At 35.8% G+C, this 21758-nt stretch overlaps 2 non-coding genes and 1 pseudogene across 2 annotated transcripts; 2 read left to right on the top strand and 1 right to left on the bottom strand.

Annotated features, from left to right (window-relative positions):
• The window catches only part of LOC125343086, a 66623-nt pseudogene extending 47754 nt beyond the window's left edge, over positions 1-18869 (top strand).
• LOC125344328 lies at positions 5080-5185 on the top strand. Its single transcript, XR_007209468.1, has one exon. It is a non-coding gene; the product is annotated as a U6 spliceosomal RNA (small nuclear RNA).
• On the bottom strand, positions 7104-7210 carry LOC125344477. Its single transcript, XR_007209573.1, has one exon. It is a non-coding gene; the product is annotated as a U6 spliceosomal RNA (small nuclear RNA).
• Positions 18870-21758: the final 2889 nt, after the last annotated feature.

Genomic DNA, 21758 nt, shown 5'->3' with positions numbered 1-21758 from the left:
AACACCATTATATTTCTGTCTCTATTAATCTGTTTACTGACCTAATATAAAATGAATCATATAATATTCGGGGTATTGTTTGTTCATTATCCTTAACTGTCTTTAATTTTCCATGCATTGTAGCATGTGTATGAATTTCCTTCCTTTTAAGGGCTGAATGATATATGATCATATATATTATGTACCACATTTTTTATCCATCTCTTTGTTGATGGTTATTTCTGTTCTTTCAACTTTTTACTCACTACAAACAATGCTGCAATTAACATTTGTGTACAAGTATCTGTTCAAATATTTGCTTTTTAATTTTTCTGGGAACAAACCCAGGAGTAGAATTACTGGGTGGTATTGTAATTCCAGTTTTAATTTTTTGAGCAACTGCCATACTATTTTCCATCATGCCAACATAATTTTACATTCCTACTAACACTCTGCAAGGGTTTCAATTTCTTCAAATCTTTGTCAACACATCATTTTCTATTTTTTAAATGTATCCATGCTAATGTTACTGTAGGATGTGAGGTGGTTTTTATTTACATGATCATAACAAATAATGATGCTGAACATCTTTTGGGTTCTATTAAAAAATCTGTGCATTCTCTTTTGAGAACCATCTACTTAACTCCATCATTTTTTATTAATTAAATTTTGTTGACAAGGTGTTGTGCAAAAGGGGTACAGTTACATAATAAGGCAGTGAGTACATTTCTTGTGATAGCTTACACCCTCGTTTTTCTTTCCCTTCCCTAGATCAGGTAGGGATATATACAATACTCAGTGTACCAAAATCATACACAGTAACCACATAGCATATGCGAAAAGAAATTCACCTAGAACTTCAACAATAGAATCCTCCTGTGTCCTTCTCTTGGAATTGTTTTTGCTTATGCATAATGTAAGGTCACTAACCCAAACCTGTGGAAATACAACTTGAAAAGAAGTTTTTGTTTCGCAGACCTGGTCTCTTCTGTCTCCCCAACCCCCAACCCTAACAGTCATATATCAAGGAGACCATGCCCCTTTGTTCTCTATGTTCTCGGCTTGTTTCGCTCAACATTATTTGTTCAAGTTCTGACCATTTCCCTGAGAATGCCAATATTTTTTCATTTCTAGTTGGTATGTAGTATTCCATTGTGTATAGGTACCACAGTTTTTGTATCCATTCATCTGTAGTGGGGCATCTGGGTTGTTTCCATATTTTGGCTATTGTGAATTGTGTGATAAGCATGGATGTGCAGATGTCTTTATGATATCCTGAGACCTGTGGTTCAAGATAGATGCCTAGGAGTGGTATGGCTTGGTCATAGGTTATGTCTTTGCTGAGCTTTTTGATGAAACTCCATACTGTTCTCCAAAGTGGTTGTACTAATTTGCACTTCCACCAACAGTGGAGAAGGGTTCCTTTTTCCCCCTCATCCCCTCCAGCATTTGTTGTTGCCTGAGTTCAGAGTATAGGCCATTCTAATTGGAGTGAGGTGGTATCTCAGGTTTGTTTTTATTTGCATTTCCTTTACTGCCAAGGATGATGAACATTTCCTTATATGTTTGTTTGCCATTTTTATCTCTTCTCCTCTCTTTAGCTCCTTTGCCTATTTAATAATTGGTTTACTGGGTTTGGAGGGGGTTGGTTTTTTGAATTCTCTGTAGATGACAGATATTAGGCCTTTGTTGCTGTGCTGGTGAAGATCCTTTCCCATATGGTTGGCTGTCTTTCTAGTTTGGTGGCTATGTCTTTAGCTGTGCAGAAACTTTTTATTTTGTAGTAGTCCCATTTGTCGAGAGTCTCCCCTATCTGTTGTGCCCCTGGCACTATATTCAGGAACTTCCTTCCTGTGCCTATAAGTTCTAGCATCTCTCCTACTCTGTCCTTCAGTAGTTTCAAGAATTCAGGTCTGATGTTGAGGTCCTTGTTTCATTTTGAGTTGATCTTGGTGCATGGTGATAGGCTAGGGTCTACTTTGAGTTTTTTACATGTGGCTGCCCAGTTTTCCCAGCACCAGTAGTTGAAGAGCTTGTGTTTTTTCCATTGTATGTCTTTAGCTCCTTTGTCGAATATCAGCTAACTGTAAGAATGCGGCTTTATTTCTGGGTTTTCTATTCTATTCCATTGGTCTTCAGGTCTGTTTTTATACCAATACCAGGCTGTTTTTGTTATGATGGCTCTATAATAGAGCTTGAAGTCTGGTATTGTGATTCCTCCTGCGCTGCTTCTTTTGCAGAGAATTGCTTTGGCTAATCTAGGTCTTTTGCTGTTCTATATGAATTTATGGGTTGTATTCTCTATTTCAGTGAGGAATGTAGCTGGTATCTTGTTGGAGATTGCATTTAATTTGTATAACATTTTGGGCAATATGGCCATTTTCACTATATTGATTCTGCCTAATCATGAGCATGGGAGGTCTTTCCATATCCTTGGGTCCTCTTTGATTTCCCTTTTTAGATTTTTGTAGCTCTCATTAAATAGGTCATTCACGTCTTTAGTTAGGTTAATCCTTAGGTAATTTATTCTATTTTTAGCTATTGTAAATGGTATTATTTCCGTAATTTCCTTTTCTGCTTGTGCATTGCTGGCGTACAAAAAAGCTGATTTTTGTGGGTTAATTTTGTATCCTGCTACTTTGCCAAAATGGTTTATTAGGTCTAGGAGTTTGGGACTGAGTTTTTTGGGTCCTTCAGATATAAGATCATGTCATCTGCAAATAGGGATAGTTTGATTTATTCTATGCCAATGCAGATCCCTTTGATGTCCTCCTCTTGCCTAATTGATATGGCTAGGGATTCCAGCCCTATGTTGAAAAGAAGTGGGGAGAGTGGGCATCCTTGTCTTGTTCCTGAGTTTAGGGGGAATGATTTAAGTTTCTCTCCATTTAATATGATGTTAGCAGTTGGTCTGTTGTATATGTCTTTTATTGTTTTAAAGAATGGTCCCTCTATTTCTGTTCTTTCCAGGGCTTTTAACATGTATTGGTGTTGTATTTTGTCAACGGCTTTTTGGGCATCAGCTGAGATGATGATGTGGTTCTTGGTCTTAGCTCTGTTGATGTGGTAAATTATGTTTATTGATTTGCGGATGTTGAACCATTCTTGCGTCTATCGGATGAAGCCTACTCAATAATGATGTATGATTTTCATGATCAGTTTCTGGATCCTGTTAGCTAATACTTTTTTGAGGAGCTTTGCATCTGTGTTCATTAGCGATATTGGTCGGTAATTCTCTTTTTTTGTTGGGTCTTTGCCTGGTTTGGGGATAAGTATAATATTAGCTTCATAGAATGAGTTTGGGATTTCTCCCTCTGTTCCTATTTCACGGAAGAGTTTGAGGAGTATTCGTATTAGCTCCTCACTGAAGGTTTTATAGAATTCTTTGGTGAATCCATCCGGGCCTGGGCTTTTCTTTGTTGGGAGGCTCTTGATTACCTCTTGTATCTCGCTGTAAGTTATTGGTTTATTTAGTTGATTTATTTCTTCTTGATTCGGTTTGGGCAATTTATACTTCTCTAAGAATTGATCCATTTCTGTAAAAATTTTGTTCTTTCGTGAGTAAAGGTTCTGGAAATAGTTCCTTATGATTGTTTGAATATCCTGTGTATTTGCTGTAATTTTTCCAGTGGAGTCTTCTGGTGGATATGAGTCTCTTCTTTTTTTGTAAGTCTTGCAAGGGGTCTGTCAATTTTATTTATTTTCTCAAAGAACCAGCTTTTAGTTTTATTTGTTGAATGGTCATTCTATTCTCAATCAAATTTATTTCTTCTTTAATCTTTGTGATCTCTCTCCTCTTAGTTATTTTAGATTCAAAATTTTCTTGTTTCTCCAGTTGTTTCAACTGCACCATGAGGTAATTTACCTGTTCTGATTCCATTCTTTTAATGTGTGCACTGAGGGCAATGATCTTGCTCCTCAGCACTACCTTTGCTATATCCTATAGGTTTCTTTGTGATGTATTTTCATTTTCATTTTGGCTTATGAACTCATTAATTTCGTCCTTAATTTGCTCTGTGACCCAAGTGTTAGATAACAGTGAGGGGTTTAACCTCCAAGCATTGTGTAGTTTCTGTGGTATCCTTTGTTATTGAGGGTTACCTTGATTCCACTGTGATCAGATAGAATACATGGGATAATGCCAATACTCCTGTATTTGCTGAGGTTCTTTGTGTGGACTATGACATGATCTATTTTGGGGTATCTTCCATGGGCTGCTGAGAAGAATGTGTATTGGGTAACTGTAGGGTGAAAAACTCTGTACTGATCTGTCAGATCCATGTGGGATATGATGTTACTTAGATCTTCGGCTCCCTTGCTAATCCTCTGTGTGTTGGATCTGTCTCTTGGAGAGAGTGGTTAACTCCATCATTTTTAAACCAGGCTGTTTGAGTTTTGTTATTGAGTTATTTCAGTTTTCAATATATGTGGTTTATGTAATTTATCAAATAATGATTTGCAAATGTTTTCTCCGGGTACAGGTTAGATTACATCTACTTGGTTATGCCCTAAAATGTAACTTTTTTGGAGGCTGAGCCTCACTCTATAGCCCAGGTTGGCCTTGAACTTGCTATGTAGGCAAGATGGCATTAAACTCATGATCATCTAGCCTGGCTGTCTCTTGAGTACAGGCATTACAGGCCTGCACCATTATACTCAGCTTCTACAGTATGTTTTGAAAAAAATTCCTTCAATTGGTGTATTAATTTTTAATCTTATTGATTTTCTTCTACAATACACTTACATTTTGATGGATTCTACTTTATCTATTGTTTCCTTTGTTGTCTTGCTTTTGGTGTGATATCTAAGAAATGACTGCTAAATTCAGTTGTGTAGTTTCTTTCCTGTGTTATAAGACTTCTTTTAGCTTTGCTTCTTAGATGTAGGTCTTAGACATATTTTATCCCATTTTATTCTAGTCCATGTAGATATTCATATGTCCTAAAGCTATTTGTTAAAAAGACTGGTTTTCCCCATTGAATGTGCTTGGCATCCTTATTGAAAATCATTTGGTCATATACAAGAATGTTAATTTCCAGGGAGGAGGTAACAAGTTTGATAAGAAATGTACTCACTGCCTTACGTATGAAACTGTAACGCGTGCTCGCTTCGGCAGCACATATACTAAAATTGGAACAATACAGAGAAGATTAGCATGGCCCTGTGCAAGGATGATACGCAAATTCGTGAAGCGTTCCATATTTTTCTGTAATCCTATCTGAGTATATTGGAAACTGTGTATACTGGTATTGGAAGCAGGAAATTGAAAGGGAATACCAAATTTGAGAGACACAGGGTAAAAAAAGACAAACAATTACAAAAGCAATACGTGCAAAACTGTTTGGTGTAAGTGAACTGAACACCTCCGGGGGGGGGGGGGGGCAAGGGAAAGGGGGTGTGAGGGATAAGGTAACAAACAGTACAAGAAATGTATCCAATGCCTAATGTATGAAACTGTAACCTCTCTGTACATCAGTATGATAATAAAAATTTGAAAAAAAATGAAACTGTAACGCCTCTGTACATCACTTTGAAAATAAATAAATAAACAAAAAGTTAAAAAAAAAATCCTCTTTTACATGGTTAACATACACTGATGTATTTTGGAATTATCTTGTACTATTACAATTAGCCATCTCCCAGCATCCCAGGTTTCTTGTTGTGGAGTGTAACCAAGATTTATATTTATATACTTCCCTTGATCAGTTTAAAATTTGGGACCCAATGTCCTTTCTGGCTGGGAGACTTGATCAATAAAGATAAGATACAAAGAAAGAAGGTTAATTTCTGGACTATTTTAAAATAGTCAATTGGTCTTTTTTTGTCTTTATGCCAATAACACAGTTTATTTTTCCCATTTTTTTTTGTTGGTTATGGGGCTTGAACTCAGGGCCTAGGCACCTGTCCCTGAGCAATTTTGTGCAAGGGTAGTGGTCTACCTTTTTAAAGCTGCAACTCCACTTCTGGTTTTCTGATGGTTAATTGGTGAAGGGTCTCATGGGACTTACTGCCCCGAATGGCTTTGAACCATGATCCTCAGATCTCAGCCTCCTGAGTAGCCAGCGCCTGGCTAATAACACAGGTTTTATTACTATAGCTTTTTTGTTTGTTTGTTTGTTTGTTTTTGTTTTTGTTTTTTTTTTGGCCAGTCCTGGGCCTTGGACTCAGGGCCTGAGCACTGTCCCTGGCTTCTTTTTGCTCAAGGCTAGCACTCTGCCACTTGAGCCACAGCGCCACTTCTGGCCGTTTTCTGTATATGTGGTGCTGGGGAATCGAACCCAGGGCCTCATGTATACAAGACAAGCTCTCTCGCCACTAGGCCATATCCCCAGCCCTATTACTATAGCTTTACAGTACATTTTAAATTCAAGTTGTGAACGACAATTTCTTTCCAAGGTTACCTTGGCTCTTTTTATCCCTTAAGATTACATTTGAATTTTAGAAATTTTTTTCTGTTCAATGCAAAATGTCATTAGAAATTTAAATAGGGATTGTATTGAACCAGTATATCACTTGGGGGTAGTGTCAAATAGTAAAAATTAAATCTGCCAATAAAAACAAAATGGGTTTTCATTAATTGGTGTCTTCTTTAATTTGTCCCTGCAGTGTTAAGTTCTTCAGTTGTTTTATTTAATTGCTTTTTACGCTAGTTCTTCAGTTTGAACTCAGGGCCAGGGCCAACGTGCTCTCCCTTAGCTTTATTACTCAAGGCTGGAATCCTAACACTTAAGTCACAGTTCCACTTTCAACTTTCTGGAAGTTAGCTGGAGAAAAGAGTCTCTCAGATTATTTTTATTTTTTTACATTTTTGTATGTTTTATTTTATTTTATTATTTTTTTATATGAGAGGTTTATTGAGATACAATCCAAATATTATAAAGCTCACTTTAAAAATGTGTACAATTCAGAAACTGTAACCCCTCTGTACATCACTTTGACAATAAAGAAGTGGAAAAAATGTATACAATTCAGTGGCTTTTAGTGTATTCACAGTGTTATGCAGTATCAATACTATCTAATCTCAGAATACTTTCAACTCCCCCCCACGAAAAAAAAATCCTATATCCATTAACAGTTGTTCTTCATTGTCTTTCTAGGTCTCTGGAAATCACTTCCTAGCTTTCAAAAATATGGAACGCTTCACGAATTTGCGTGTAATCCTTGAGCAGGGGCCATGCTAATATTCTCTGTATCGTTCCAATTTTAGTATATGTGCTGCCAAAGCGAGCACGAGTCTCTCAGATTTGTCTGCCCAAGCTTTCTTTGAACTGGGATCCTCATATCTCTGCTTCCTGATTAATGGGGATTACAGGCATGAGCCATTGGCACCCAGTTATAATTTTATTCTTTTTGATGCTATTTGTTAATGGAATTACACCTGAATTTCCTTTTAGGTTTGTTCATTGTTATTTTGTAAATATGCATCTAATAATTTATTGCTGATTTTGTTCCTGAAAGTTTTCCTGAATTATGAGCTGTTCTCTCTTATCTTTATAGTTTATAATTTTGTACATTTAGATCATGTTGTCTAAGAACTGACATAATTATTTTTCATTTTTTATATTTTATTTATTTTTTTCATCTACTTGTTCTGCCTAGAGCTCCTAATATTTTGTTAAATGAAAGTAATAAAATATGCTATGTTGTTTTTGTCCCTGATATTGGAAGTAAAGCTTATAGTATTTAACCATGGGGTATTGTGTTACTTATGGTTGCTTTACATGTGGTTTTTAATATGCTGAGGTAATATCTTCCTATGTCTCCTATGCTGGTCTCATTGAGTGTTTTTATAATGACATTGTCTGGCATTTTGTCAAATGTTTTTCTGTTGTATGGTGGTAATCATGTGTCAATGATATAGTGATTACTTTTCTTATATTAAAACATCTTCACCTTTCAAAAGTAAAATCCCACTGGGTTATGGTGTTCTGGCTGAAACAGACTTATGAGGACAAGGACTGAGAATGGACTAGTCAAAACATAGTTCAGGGAAGCCTGTCTAAAGTTTGGTCAAGAAGAGAATATTCATCAGTATTCTCCAGAGAACAACCAGGACAGAAGCATCTTTAAGTAGAACTAGGTCTATGCTAGTTAAGGGTAATTAAAGGTGACTGTCTCGAGACAGTCTCATGAACAACTGTTAATGGATATAGGATTTTTTTTGGTGGGGGGGGAGTTGAAAGTATTCTGAGATTAGATAGTGTTGATACTGCATAACATGGTGAATACACTAAAAGACACTGAATTGTATACATTTTTTCCACTTCTTTATTGTCAAAGTGATGTACAGAGGGGTTACAGTTTCTGAATTGTACACATTTTTAAAGTGAGCTTTATAATATTTGGATTGTATCTCAATAAACCTCTCATTGAGTTGTACCACTAAAATAAAAGTGTTTAACTTGATTTAACATAGAAGAAAACAACATACCTGAGGGTCACTAGAGCCTTTTGCAAAACTGGGTATCACATTTATAAAAATGAATAATGTACGAAAACACTACTATAGATAAAATGGTATATCATTCAGAATTCTACAATAAAAATGTAAAAATCAAGTCACTTGAATAGGTTATTGAAACCTTCATACTTCTGCTGTGAGGATCCCATAGTAGCATTTTATGCACCAAACATAATATGAATATTTTTTTTACCATTTTATTTTTATAACAAATTTAATATTAAAGTCCACATGCATATGGAGATATATTTATTTTCCCAAAATATAAACCTTAATTTTTGATTTAAAATTTATAAATGCACTCTGGTAGTAACTCTGCCAAAAACTAAGTGTTTACTAGGCTTAGGGAGATTTGAGGTCACTTATGCCCAACAGAGTTAGCAGATGTGTTTTAGTTTTTTTTCTTTTGGAACGCCTCAGTATAGAAGTCAATGTGTGCTTGAAGGGATCAGTTTCTGTGACTAGCAGATTTCTATGTGGAGGTAGGTATCAATCACTGGAGATCAGCTGTAGGCATTAAAGGCAAAACTGTCTTTGAATGTCTGCAGCAGGTTGTAATCTCACTCTATTAAGTTTTGGAATTGTTCCACTCATCTACCAGAGTCCATCAATTTGGGGCTGTCTTGTCCCTTAGGCTCTAATATAATCTGTGTTAGGTTCATTTCACGGTTCACAATTGAGTAGGGCCTAGATATGAGAGTTGTTTTCTAAGAGGAGGGACTTTCCATTCTTGACAGAAATTTTGATTTAGGACAGGCAGGGTAGTGTTTTTAAAGTTAATAGGCAGCATATGGCTCTGAGTTTATCTTTCATGACATTTCTTTTACATACAGAATTATCTCTGACCTAAATAATTTGGGCATTAGGTAACCATCATTGCTAGTAAAGATGATTTTTCATATGAATCAGGAGTCCCTGTGAGAAACAACTGAGTACACTCAAGAGTCAATTCAACCTCATCTGAACTTGTGACACCATTATGTTGTGTTTATCTACTGACAAAACCCAAGATGAACGAGGCATTGACTTGTATTTTCCATTGTTAGTCTTCCTTGGCTGTGAGAAAGCCTAATGTAACTTAAGTAGGCTTTCAAGACATAAAATCCACAAGGTATGTTTATGAAATGCTAAAGCTTTCTCAGATGCCAATTCTCACCCTCCAAATATTTCATCTTTTATTAAGGGATCATTAATAAAATTTCTGCCCCTATTAGATGGAGTTTGTCCCCACCAGGTATATTCTTTATAGCCAAGCAGCCCCTTTTTTTATTTGGTTCTTGAGTTGGATCCTTAAGAAAAGTCTAGGTCCCATGGAATGAGGGATGTGTATTGCTCCTGGAAAACTAGAATTATCTTGTCCTTCTTGACCCTCACTCCTTGTTTTTTCCCTGTTTTCATTATATTGCTGGTGGTCACCAAGAAAGCAGAGAATGAACTACCCTAATCACTACCACAGTGGTATTGTGCTGTCTTTTACTCTAGAGGGCACCAAATCTCTACCCCAGAGTCTTTCCTTTTATTCCTAATTCCCAAATCCCAGAAATTAAGTTCCCAGTTTGGTAAGAAGCAGCCATGAGCAAAGCTCAACACCCGTCTCATGACTTGGAGCACTTTTCAGTAAGACAGTCAACTCATTTGGGGTTCTGGTAGGTAAAGCTATTTAAACTTCCTTCTGTCTCCATCCAAGTGGGGTGTTAGATTAATATGTTCTGAAACAGCAGATCCCAGTGAATGAAGCAAAGGAATGCTTGATATTTGCAAAACTATCAACCCCAACTATGCTTGGGAGATTGACTCACGTTACGTCTAACACTTCTGTTTATTAGTCAATAGTTTTTAGGTACAAAGACAAAAGGATGTCCTCTCATTGTAACTCATTATGGTTTCAGAGGCATCTTACACCTCTATGTCGAGGAGTGAACATGTTAACCTTTCATAGTCAGCTCTATAAATCTTATAACATCCAGAATGTGTCACTGGTAGACCGAGATGAGCAGGGTCATCGCTTTTGCTGGGCAGATTGTTCCCTCTGATCTTCTAAGTTGGTTCCATGCATTTGTGCACACACAAGTTACTAGGGCTTGAACTCAGGGCCTCATGCTCTCCCTTGGCTTTTCAGTCACTAGCTGGTACTCTGTCACTCAGTTCACACCTTTACCTCCAGCTTTTTACTGGTTAATTGGAGATACCTGTCTTTTGGATTTGTTTGCCTGAGCTGGCTTCAAAATGTGATCCTCAGATCTCAGCCTCTTAAGTACGTAAGGATAATAGGTGTGAGTTACAAGTGTCAGGTTTGACACTACTTTTTGACAAAGGCTAATGAGGATGGAGAACCAAAAACATGAGGTGTATTATAGCACAGAAAAAAATGGGACACCATAGGGATGTGCAAGTTTTGCAAATTTGGAGTTCCAACTATGTCAGGATATTCAGATTGTTTTGTTGATTGATTGCCCTGGTGACTGGATAGTATCTCTTATCTATTTCTTTTTTTAAAAAAAAATTTAAACAATAACATTACTTTATTGTAGTTTTAATTATAATTGAAAACACATGGAATCAGTTACAGTTTCAGTTAGTAAAACACCAGTGATAGTAATATAATAACATTTTTATCAATGTGAAACTTTTCATTTTCTTTCTCCAAAAGTATTTTTACAAAGCTACTCAGAATAATTGCAATCAAAATGTATGACAAGCAGAGATGCAATGTAATAATTAAAAACACTATAGTATATTACTTCAGGCTAAATTTCAATGTTCTTCCCATAGAATTACAAACTCCACCTCAAGCAGTGAATCAATCATCCATTTCTCCCATAGGCATTTAGTATCACGCTTTAACCATAATGATTCAGACAAATCTGTGATTTGCCATGGAAAATAATCTTAAGCGTGCTCTCCAAAATTTTCAAGTTGAGTAATATCTTCTGATTTTGGACTTAGTTTTACATGAATTAGAATAGTAATTGGAGTAATTTTAAAGTATTTTGTCTTTAGTGTGTGTTCTGTATCATTATAACCAGTAGAAATCATTTTAGAATTGAATTCATCTTAGCAAATCCATTTACTTGACCCTTTAATAGGGGTTATAATGGTGTCTTTCTCCAAGTACAAATGCTTCTTTGAATAAATATTGAATTATCTAAGATTGGCTTGGATAATACAAGAATAATAATAATAATTTAAGGAAGAATAATAAAAAAGAAGATAAGTAGTTTTAAATATGTATCTGTTTATTCATTCTTTGAAATAATTTCCCCCTAATTTTTCACATATAATCCCAAGAACATTAATTGGAGTTTTGTGTATGCATCACACAGGAAAAAATTTACTCAGTTGTGCCGATGGACAGTGCTCATTGTATCTTTTTAAGATAAGTGCTAAAGACCAGAAGCAGAGAAACACAAACTTCATTTCTTTTTTTTTTTTTTTACAAAATAATAATAATTTACATTTCTTTTTTAATTTGTATTTTAAATTGTAAATCAGGTAATGAGTTCATTTCTGTCTAGGAAGTAGCATGGTCTACTGTCCAGTGAGTAAATGTTATTACTTTGCTATTTCCACTTGCCTCTTAAAAGATTTCAGATAATCCTAGATAACTTATAGGACATAACAACTGAGTTATCTATTTCTTAGTTACTTTCAAATCCCATTTTTATGATTTATAGAGAGTTTGAGGCACTTTCCAGGTTATCAAAGGAAAAGATGTGACTATAAAGTGGTCATATGAGTATTATTTGGTAACTTTCAATGTAGAAGTCCCTCTCTGCATGAGAGTATCTAGAGGCTTTGCCTTTAGTAGTCACCACTTAGAAAGTGATCAGGGAAATCTTCCTTGTTGGAAGATTTGGAGGGTGTTTCCCTAAGAAATGTTGCTCACCAGAAAATAGAGTCTCAAAATCAAAGAACTCCAAAAGACAGAAGTAGTAGTCTTGAAAATCATTGAATTTATCATTTAAATTATCTTTGGTGCCAGGTGCCAGGTCTCACTTTTAGTCTTAAGGATAGCAATTCAAAGCCACCTTGGAAGGAAAAAGTCTATGAGACTCTTATCTCCATTTAACCACCAGAAACCTGAAAGTGGTGCTGTGGCTCAAAGTGGTAGAGTGTTAGTCTTGAGCAAAAGAGCTCAGGGGCAGGGCCCAGACCCTGAGTTCAAGCCCCAAGACCGACTGACTAAACAATCTGTGGTTAGTAATTTGCCCTCTAACCACTCTTGCCAGTAATATTGAGTAGATTTTTGGAGGGTATGTAAAGCATAAATAGGCAAAGATCTCCTTATTTAGATTCTAGTTAAAATCATTGGATGCATAACATTTTGAGCTTATTTTGTCTTCAAAATGCTCTATGACAAGGATTTTAAGAAAACACTAAGAGCAATTGTAAGTTGACAAATTGAATGACACAATCAAAATGGACAAATATCCAGAAACACATAAACTACAAATTATGAATCAAGAAGAAATAGACCTATGGCAACTATAGAGCATTTCAGTAATAATTCCCTCATAAAATTCCAAGAATATATGGTTTTACATTTTTGAAAAGATTAAAACCAATTATTGAATTCTTTCCTCCAAATTTGAGAAGTTGTATCTCTTTCTAAATTATTCTGTAGATGAGGATTACCCTCATATATAAACAGACTAACACTTGAAAGAGAGAATTTAAAACAATTATCCATTATACACATAAGATTAAATATCCTCAATAGAATCTTTGCTATAACAAATACAAAAGTGTATTGAAAAGACAATGTAACATGACCAAGTAGTATTTCTTGTAAGCATAGGATGTATGTTCAACCTATCAAAAATAATCAAGGCAACATATCACCTTCATAAAATATAAAAAGCTCACAAACACAATCATCCCCATTGAAGCAGAAAAGACATTTGAAAATATCTAAACTTTTCATAATGAAATTATTTGATATGCTATGAACATATATCTTCCTCAGTATAAGATACATGTGAAAAATTAAGAGCTAATCTCCTACTCACCAGTGGAAGGCTTAAAACTTATTCTCTAAGATCAAGAAGAAGACAAGGATGACTGCTCTTGCCAGTTGTATCCAAAGTAGTACTGGAAATTGTTTCCAGGGTGGTTATTCCCCTAAAAGAGAAAAGAAAGAGAACATACCCAGCATTGTAAGGAAGCAAAACTATCTATAGTTACAGAGGACATTATCTTACATCTAGAAAATCCCAGAGTGTGCATGTGCACACACATACACACACACAAACACAAATCCAAGAATGCTGCAAATAAGAAAATTCATCAGTATTACAGGAAACAAAACCAACACACAAAATTAGCTGTATCTCTGTATATCAGCAAAGAGTAATCTGTAAAAGAAATTAAGAAATAAATTTCAGCCATGTGTGGTGGTATATGCTTTAAATTCCAGCACATGAAGATAGAGGCTGGAGGATGGTAAATGTTACTGTCTCAAAACAATACCCCAAACAATTTTGTTACAATATATTCATAGACTACTTTGTTAAATGGAAACACTTTTGTACAACTACATACATTAATTAAAACATTAAAATAAAATTGAAAAACCAACAAAATATTCAGGAATAAACTTATCTAAGGAGGTATAAGTTTTTCACCAAAAATCATAAAAGCTTTTAAACACAGCCCATATTTATAGAAATTTAATTACTAAAATGGCAATGTTATAAAAATGATATATGTATTAGTTTCAATTCTTATCAAAGTTCAAATAGTAATTTTTGTAAGAAAAAAAGGGAAAAATTTCCTGTCAAATTCATATGGAATTCCAGTGGATGCAAAATAGCTAAAGTAATTTCAAGTGGTAGAATGTTTGCTTAGTAGGCATGAGTTCATGAGTTCAATCCCTAGTCCTGCCAGAAATGGTAAGAAATATATTTACAAATTAATAGTAAAGAAAGAAAAAGCAATAGGCAAACAAAGATAAAAGTATAAGTCAGTATTTTTTAAAAAAAGTTTCTAAGACAATGCTGAAGAGAGTGGGCATTTATGTGCAAAAGAATGATGTTGGGGATGGGGGAGTGAGAGAGGAGGTAACAAATAGTACAAGAAATGGCCTTACATATGAAACTGTAACCCCTCTGCACATCACTTTGACAATAAATAAGTAATTATTATGTTTTTAAAAAGAATGATGTTGGGCCTTTGCTTTACACTAGACACAAAAATCAATTCTGAAATTTTGACACAGGTCTTTTTGCATAACCCAGAATGATCATGAGGTAGCTATGTTGCCCAGGCTGGCTCTGAAGTCACAATTCTCTTAGGAGTACTGGGATTACAGGTGTACATCACCATGCTTGTCTACTCCTATTGAATCACATGCTGAAAAACTAAAACCAAAAGTTCATAGAATAAAACTTAGGATCAATTGTGAATGAATTTATATCTAGAAATACTTTCTGCACATGAAAAAAACAGAGACAATAATGGGGTGGATTAGTTGATGGTGGTTAAAATGAAAATCTCTGGTGCACCAGAGGGTACCAAGAGAATGAAAAGAAATTTCATAAATGTGAGACAATATTTGCAAACCATGGATGTGATGCAATTTTAACATCTGGAGTGCATAAATAACATTGGCAACCTGATGCACACCACAGCAGGCCAACAACTAACATTGGTAACAGGCTGAGGAGCCAGCAAAAGTGAGTCTTTTAGAATAGGCCAAATGGACAAAGACTCATGTTATGATAAAGAATATCAACTGAGCTAAGTGCTAGGGGCTCATGCCTGTAATACTAGCTACTCGGGAAGTTTATAGCTGAGGATCATGATTTGAAGCCAGGCCAGGAAGGAATGTCTGTGAGACTCTTATATCCAATTAAATACCTCCCCCCCCCAAAAAAAAAGCCAGAAGTATAGCTATGGCTCAAGTTGTAGACTGCCAGCTGTGAGTGGAAAAAAATGAAGCCAGGGTACAAGGTCCTGAATTCAAGACCCAGTATTGGCACACAAACAAAAAAGGATATCAATAGAAACCATATTATGAAGGTTGGTTGTTCACTGAAATTTGTCCCCATGTCAAATCCAGTTTAGAAGAATGTTGATCTGAAGATTTATGGAGGATTCTTTTCTGAAGATATGCTTTGTTAAAGACGCAAAGTACTGAAAGTCTTCAATGTTGAGTTTATAGGAAGCTTGAGTTTTGTAAAGGAAATAAAAATGAGGATTAAAGCATCCTGTTCATATAGAATAATATGCTCAGGCTGAGTATGGCAGTGTGGATATAGGGGAAGTGGCAATACAGGATTTGCAGAAGAATGCAAACTTGCTTCTAGCATTCATATCTGTGAGAAAAAGAAACTGGATCACCGGTCAGTTTCTTTTTGGAACCTCAAGAATACTGTCCCATTGTGGGGGTAAAAATCAAACCAATTTTAATGAGTACATTTAAAGGGAGGCTTGACTTTTGACTTGAAGTATGGAATAATTATGACTTGAAGTATGGAATAATTAAGGAAATCATGTGACATTTTTAAAGGGTAGTTTAGGTGTTAGTGGCATTAATTTAGAGTCAATTTTCGGACTGGAAAAATTAAGCAGGAGCTGATTTTGTGGCTTAGCTGGTTAAAGGATCTTTCTAGAAAACAGGATAATCTGGGTTTGAATCGCAGCAGTGCCTGGGACTGCTAAGTGAAAGTGCATTATTGCTCCTGGGCACCCATAGCTCATTTCTGTAATCCTAACTACTCAGGAGGCTGAGGTGTGTGCATTTCAATTTAAAGCCAGTCCAAGTAGAGAAGTAGATTTGATTCTCTTTTCTAATTAGCTACCAAAAATTCAGAAGTGGAGGTTTGGGTCAAGTGAGAGAGGGATAGCCTTGAGTGAAAAAGCCCAAAGACAGTACCCAGGCCCTGAATTAAAGCCCCAATACTGGAACAAAAAATTAAGCAGGACCAAAATCTGATTGAAGAAAATTAGAAGCTTAAAATGGAGAAGGTTTTTCGTGAAAGTTATAAGGCATTGTAACTGAAAGTACAAGAGACTTCCCCAGGAACTACAGATAAATCAGCTACCATGGATGTGACTAAATATTGAGAAAGCACTCTGAAAATTTGTTCATGTGCCAGAATGAAAAATCTGGCAGCTAAGTTGGAGATATTGAAAGAAATTGTGTGTGTCAACATCAGTTTTGGAAATGACATTTCAAGATGCCATGCAAGTGTTGGATGAAAGGTGCATTACTACTCCAGGTTCTTTGAGTAAATTAGAGAAAATTTAGGCAGAATACAATGGGGCTCTGGAGTAGATCTGAACTTGTTATAATGAGAATGAATGGACTGTTTTGATTGTGGAAAGAAATGAAGTGTGACAGAAGCTATACATGGCAGTGGAAGTATTTTTGTCCCAAAAGTAGTTGAGCTTCTGCTTATTACAGTTTTAAGTGTTCCAAAACACTTCAGGATTTATCTATGCCTTTTGAAGCGGCTTATGGTCAGGCAAAAGAAGGAGCAAACTCTGAAGTAACAAATAATTAGAACTGTTTTTGGACTGAAAGTGTGATAAAGGAAAGGAGGTATCCAATGTTAGGCGTGAAACAGGCTTTTCTGTGGCATCATTTACCATGGTTCCAGAGCATCCTAAAGGGTGTGTGTGTGTGTGTGTGTGTGTGTGTGTGTGTGTGTGTGTGTGTGTGCCTGCACTTGCGTGCTGATACTGGGGCTTGAACCCAGGGCATTGGCTCTGTTCTTTAGCTTTTTCTCAAGTGGTATTCTATTGCTAGGATTGTAGGCATGAGTCACTGTCACTGACCCTAAAGGTCTCTGATCGGTTTCTGGAAAAACCACTGACTTAAAAAGACACAGTGGGTGATGCTGCCAAAAATCCCAGAAAAGACTGAATGATATCTGTTTGGGCAACATGATGCAGATGAGATTATTTTGAAAGCACATGGTCAAATACTGTAAAAGATCTGCTCAGAGAAAAGGCTTATTCCACACTGCAATCCAAATCCAAAAATCAGATTATTCGATGCTTAAATAAGAGCCCTAGTGTGAATTTATTGTTGCTCATTAGGAAGATGCTAAAAGGCTTAAAGTCGCAACTGAGATGAAAATTGGTTGAAAAAGAATGATTTGGAAGAGTCTGATGACCATGATAGATCTGAAATGGAGAAAATAAAACAAGAAATAACTCAGTTATACAATAGTGTCTTTCAGAAAATTTATCATGACAGGGAAGAATATGAGAATCTGAAGAGCTTGGCTCCCTGAGCTGTTTCAGCTTCATCCTGAAATACAATTATCTAAATATATGAACTCTGGTGATCTTTTTATTGCAAGCCTGTAATGAGCTATTCTTGATGCTAAACCCGTGAAGGCACTTAGCAGCAAGTGTTCTGTGGGATGCTCAGAAATTCATTGGCAGACCATTCTTTCTGTGTGTATGTTTGCTGGTACTGGGGCATGAACTCAGGACCTGGACACCCTCCGTTGGCCTTTTCAAATCAAGGTTGGCATTTGACCACTTGAGCCACACCTCCATTTCTGGATTTTTAAAACCTGTTTTTATAAAAACGATGTACAAAAGGTTACCATTCCGTAAGCCAGGTAATGAGTACATTTCTTTTCGGGTAATGTCACCTCTTTCTTTGCTGTCTTCCAGCTTTTCCCCACCCACGAAGTGCATAGTTCATTTTCAACACACTCAAGGCTGGTACTTGACCACTTGAGCCACACCTCCACTTCTAGCTTTTTTCTAGTTAATTGAAGATAAGAGTCTCACGGTTTTGCCTGCCCAAACTGCCTTTGAATCACAATCCTCAGATTTCATCCTCCTGAGTAGTTAGGCTTACAGGTGTAAGCTACCAGTGCTTGGCAGGTCATTCTATGAAAGGGTAATTGTGTGAGAATTGGTAAAGAAGCCAAAGTGATTCAGAGAGCAGCCACCTATCACTGAACTTGGGGAGAAACTAAGAAGAGTCTTGGTTACTATCATTAGTATTTTAATATTTTTGTGTAAGTCTGACTCTATGGCTTATTTGATGGTGCAAAACTATCCTAAAGCAAATATGAGTACATTTTGAACCAGTGTACTTTCAACTTCATAAGAAGCTTTGAAATTATGAAAGGGCCCATATATACTGAACTCATAGATCAATCCATAAGAACAAAGACTTGGAGACTTGGACTTCACCAAATCTGTGAGTCAATGAACCTCAGTGAACATGGGTTTGGGGATTTGATCTTGATATCACTTGAACTGAAAATGCAGAGCAATCTCTAAGTTCAGACTTATATGTATATTGCTGCCTTTGGTTGTGAATTTGAGACAAATGAATCCCAAAGAATCCCAAAGGTGGATCAGTTTCATTTCAATGATAATGTAAAATCCCTCCTCTGTATGTAGCTTGATAAATTTTACAACTTCAGTGACCTATGAACAAGTTTTGAAAGCTTGATTTCTTTTTGTTACTAAAGGGGAAATCAATTTCAAACCCAGAAAAAAAGAGATTGAATATATTCATTATAAAGGGGAAGATGAATAAATTGGACAACTATAAAGAACTATAAAGAAAAAAGAAGAAATGGTAAAGTTAGTGTTGATTGACAAATTGTTACTTTGTTTTTGATGCAGATACTCCTTTGAAAATCGTTTTCTAAGTTGGGTGCCAGTGGCTAATACCTGTAACGCCAGCTACTCAGAAAGCTGGAATCTGAGGACTGCGGTTCGAAGCCAGCTCAGGAAAAAAAGTCTGTGAGACACTTCACTCCTACGAACCAGCAAAATGTTGTAAATTGAACTTTAGTTCAATTGTTATAGTGCAAGCCTCAGAAAAAAAATCTCAGGGAGAATTCTCAGGTCTTGAATTTAAGCCCCAACACCAATTACATAAACAAACAAAACCTTGTCTAGCTTGGTTAAAGATGTGGAAATGTTCTGATACTAATTGAATTGTGTATTTTATATCAAAAAGTAAAAGACATTTGGTTATGTGTAAAGTTGTTTATATGCTATATAATTTTGCTTAACTGGGAGTTATTATGGATTTTTTCTGTACTTACTGAAATTAAGTGATTAGACTGTGACACTTAGAGGAAAGGTTATTATAGATCGCTGGACACAAGTTCTGTACAGATTTGCAACATTTGGCTGGTTGATGATGAAGGTTAATTATTTAGTTCAATGAATGATACTTGGCATCTACTTTGTATCCAGTTCTGGATATGTAAAGATTAATTAAAATTTGCCCATTGCACTTAAAAACAAACTTTTGCAAGTTAAAATGCACAGACAAGCCTCCCAAATAAAAGTGGTTAAAAAAACTTAAAAATGAGTTTCTTCAAAAATAGAGTGAGACTGATATCACAAAAGCAATTCCATTGGTATTTGCCTCCAAAATAAAATACTCAGGAATTAACTTAACCAATGTTGTGAAGGACCTGTATGATGAAAATTTAAAAATCTGAAAAAAAATTAAAGCATATTTAAGGATGTGAATAAACTTTCATTGTTCCTGGATTGGAATTACAATCATGAAAATGGAAACACTGTCCAAACTATCTACAAATTCAATGCAATAACCACCAAAATCCCAACAAAGTTCTTCAATGATACAGAGGAAGCAATCCAAAAAGTTATCTGGAACAATAAATGACCTGGATAGCAAAAACAATCATTAACAGGAAGAACAGTGCTGGAGAAATGTCAATATCAAACTTCAAACTCTATTACAAAGCTGTAATAACAAAAAAAAGCTTGGTTTTGGCACAAGAATAGGCCTGAGGACCCATGGAACAGAATAGAAGACCCAGAAATGACCCTAAGTCCTACAGCCACCTAATATTGGTAAGAGATCCAAAAACACTGGATGGAAGAAAGACAGCCTCTTCAATAAATGGTGGTGGCAGAATTGGCTATACACATGAGAAAACTTAAACTGGATCCTTATATGTCACCTTCCACCAAAATCTATTCCAAATGGATCAAAGATCTCAATGTAAGACCAGGAACCATGACAATATTTCTTTGAATTGGAAATATTATTTTTTTTAATTTTATCAATTTACTTTATTGTTATTATAGAGGTATTTTACAGTTTTTGCATGGTAAAGGATCTAGCTAGCAAGATAAATAGAAAAACCACAGAATGAGAGAAGATGTTTAACCACTATGCATCAGATAGGGGCTTCTTACCTAAAATATACTTAGAGCTCAAAAAATTAAACCTCCAAAGCAAACAAAGAAAGAACCCAGTTAGTAAATGGGCTAAAGACTTAAAGAAAGGCTTCTTCAAAGAAGAAGAATAGCCAATAGACACATGAAAAGGTATTTATTAACTCTGGCCAAAAGAAATGCAAATCAAAGCAACATTGATATTCTACCTCACACCAGTTAGAATGTCCATTATCAAGAAAACTAACAATAGCAGATGCTGGTGGGGATGTGGCCAAAAGGGAACTCTACTATACTGTTGGTGGGAATGTAAACTTGTTCAATCACTCTGGACAGCAGTATGGAGGTTCCTCAAAGTACTAAACAATTCCACTCCTGGGTGTTTATCCAATTGACCACAAACCAAGCCACAGAAAAGCTACCAGCACAATCATGTTCATTGCACCATTGTTTATCATAGCTAAGATATAGAATCAAACCAAATACCCCCTCAATGTTTGATTGCGGTATATATACAAAATGGAATGCTATGCTTCCATCAGAAAGAATGATATTGCACCATTTGTAAGAAAATGGAATGATTTGGAAGAAAAATATTAGGCAAAGTAAACCATACCCAAAGAAACATAGGTTTCCTGGTTTCCCTCATTTGTAGTAATTAGAATGAGTTTATACATCTACAAGTAAACACAACGGATATTAAAAGACAAGAAATTACACTTGGACATGATAAATTATACAGGACTCAAAACATATACATAGTGAGGCCACAGGAGGATATTCTTAGGAGAGGATCACAAATGCTCAATAACTATCTGCATATGATCATATAAAATGATGCTTATAGAAATCAACTCGAACAACTGGAAACAAGAGGTTTCTTATTTTTCTTTTTGTTTTTCACCTTTTGTTACTGTCTCTGATTTCCCCAGTTTTTTTTCATGTAAGGAAGTTTGTATGTTTTGGGGAGGGGAAGGGGAAGGACAGAAATAGTGGGACAAAGAATGAACTAATTCAGTAGTGATACTCACTAGATACTATACTAAGTGAAGTGAGCCAGACCCAAAGAAACATGGATTCTAGGGTTTCCCTCATAGGAAATAATTAGTATGAGCCTAGGATAGTCCTAGCAGAAGATCACAATAGATCAAGAGCTATGCCCATATACACACAT

The sequence above is a fragment of the Perognathus longimembris genome, chromosome 28 (genome assembly GCF_023159225.1).
Source record: "Perognathus longimembris pacificus isolate PPM17 chromosome 28, ASM2315922v1, whole genome shotgun sequence".
Taxonomy (NCBI): Eukaryota; Metazoa; Chordata; class Mammalia; order Rodentia; family Heteromyidae; genus Perognathus; species Perognathus longimembris.
The sequence above is the reverse complement of the archived record's forward strand: the minus strand, read 5'-3'. Positions and strand labels throughout refer to the sequence as shown.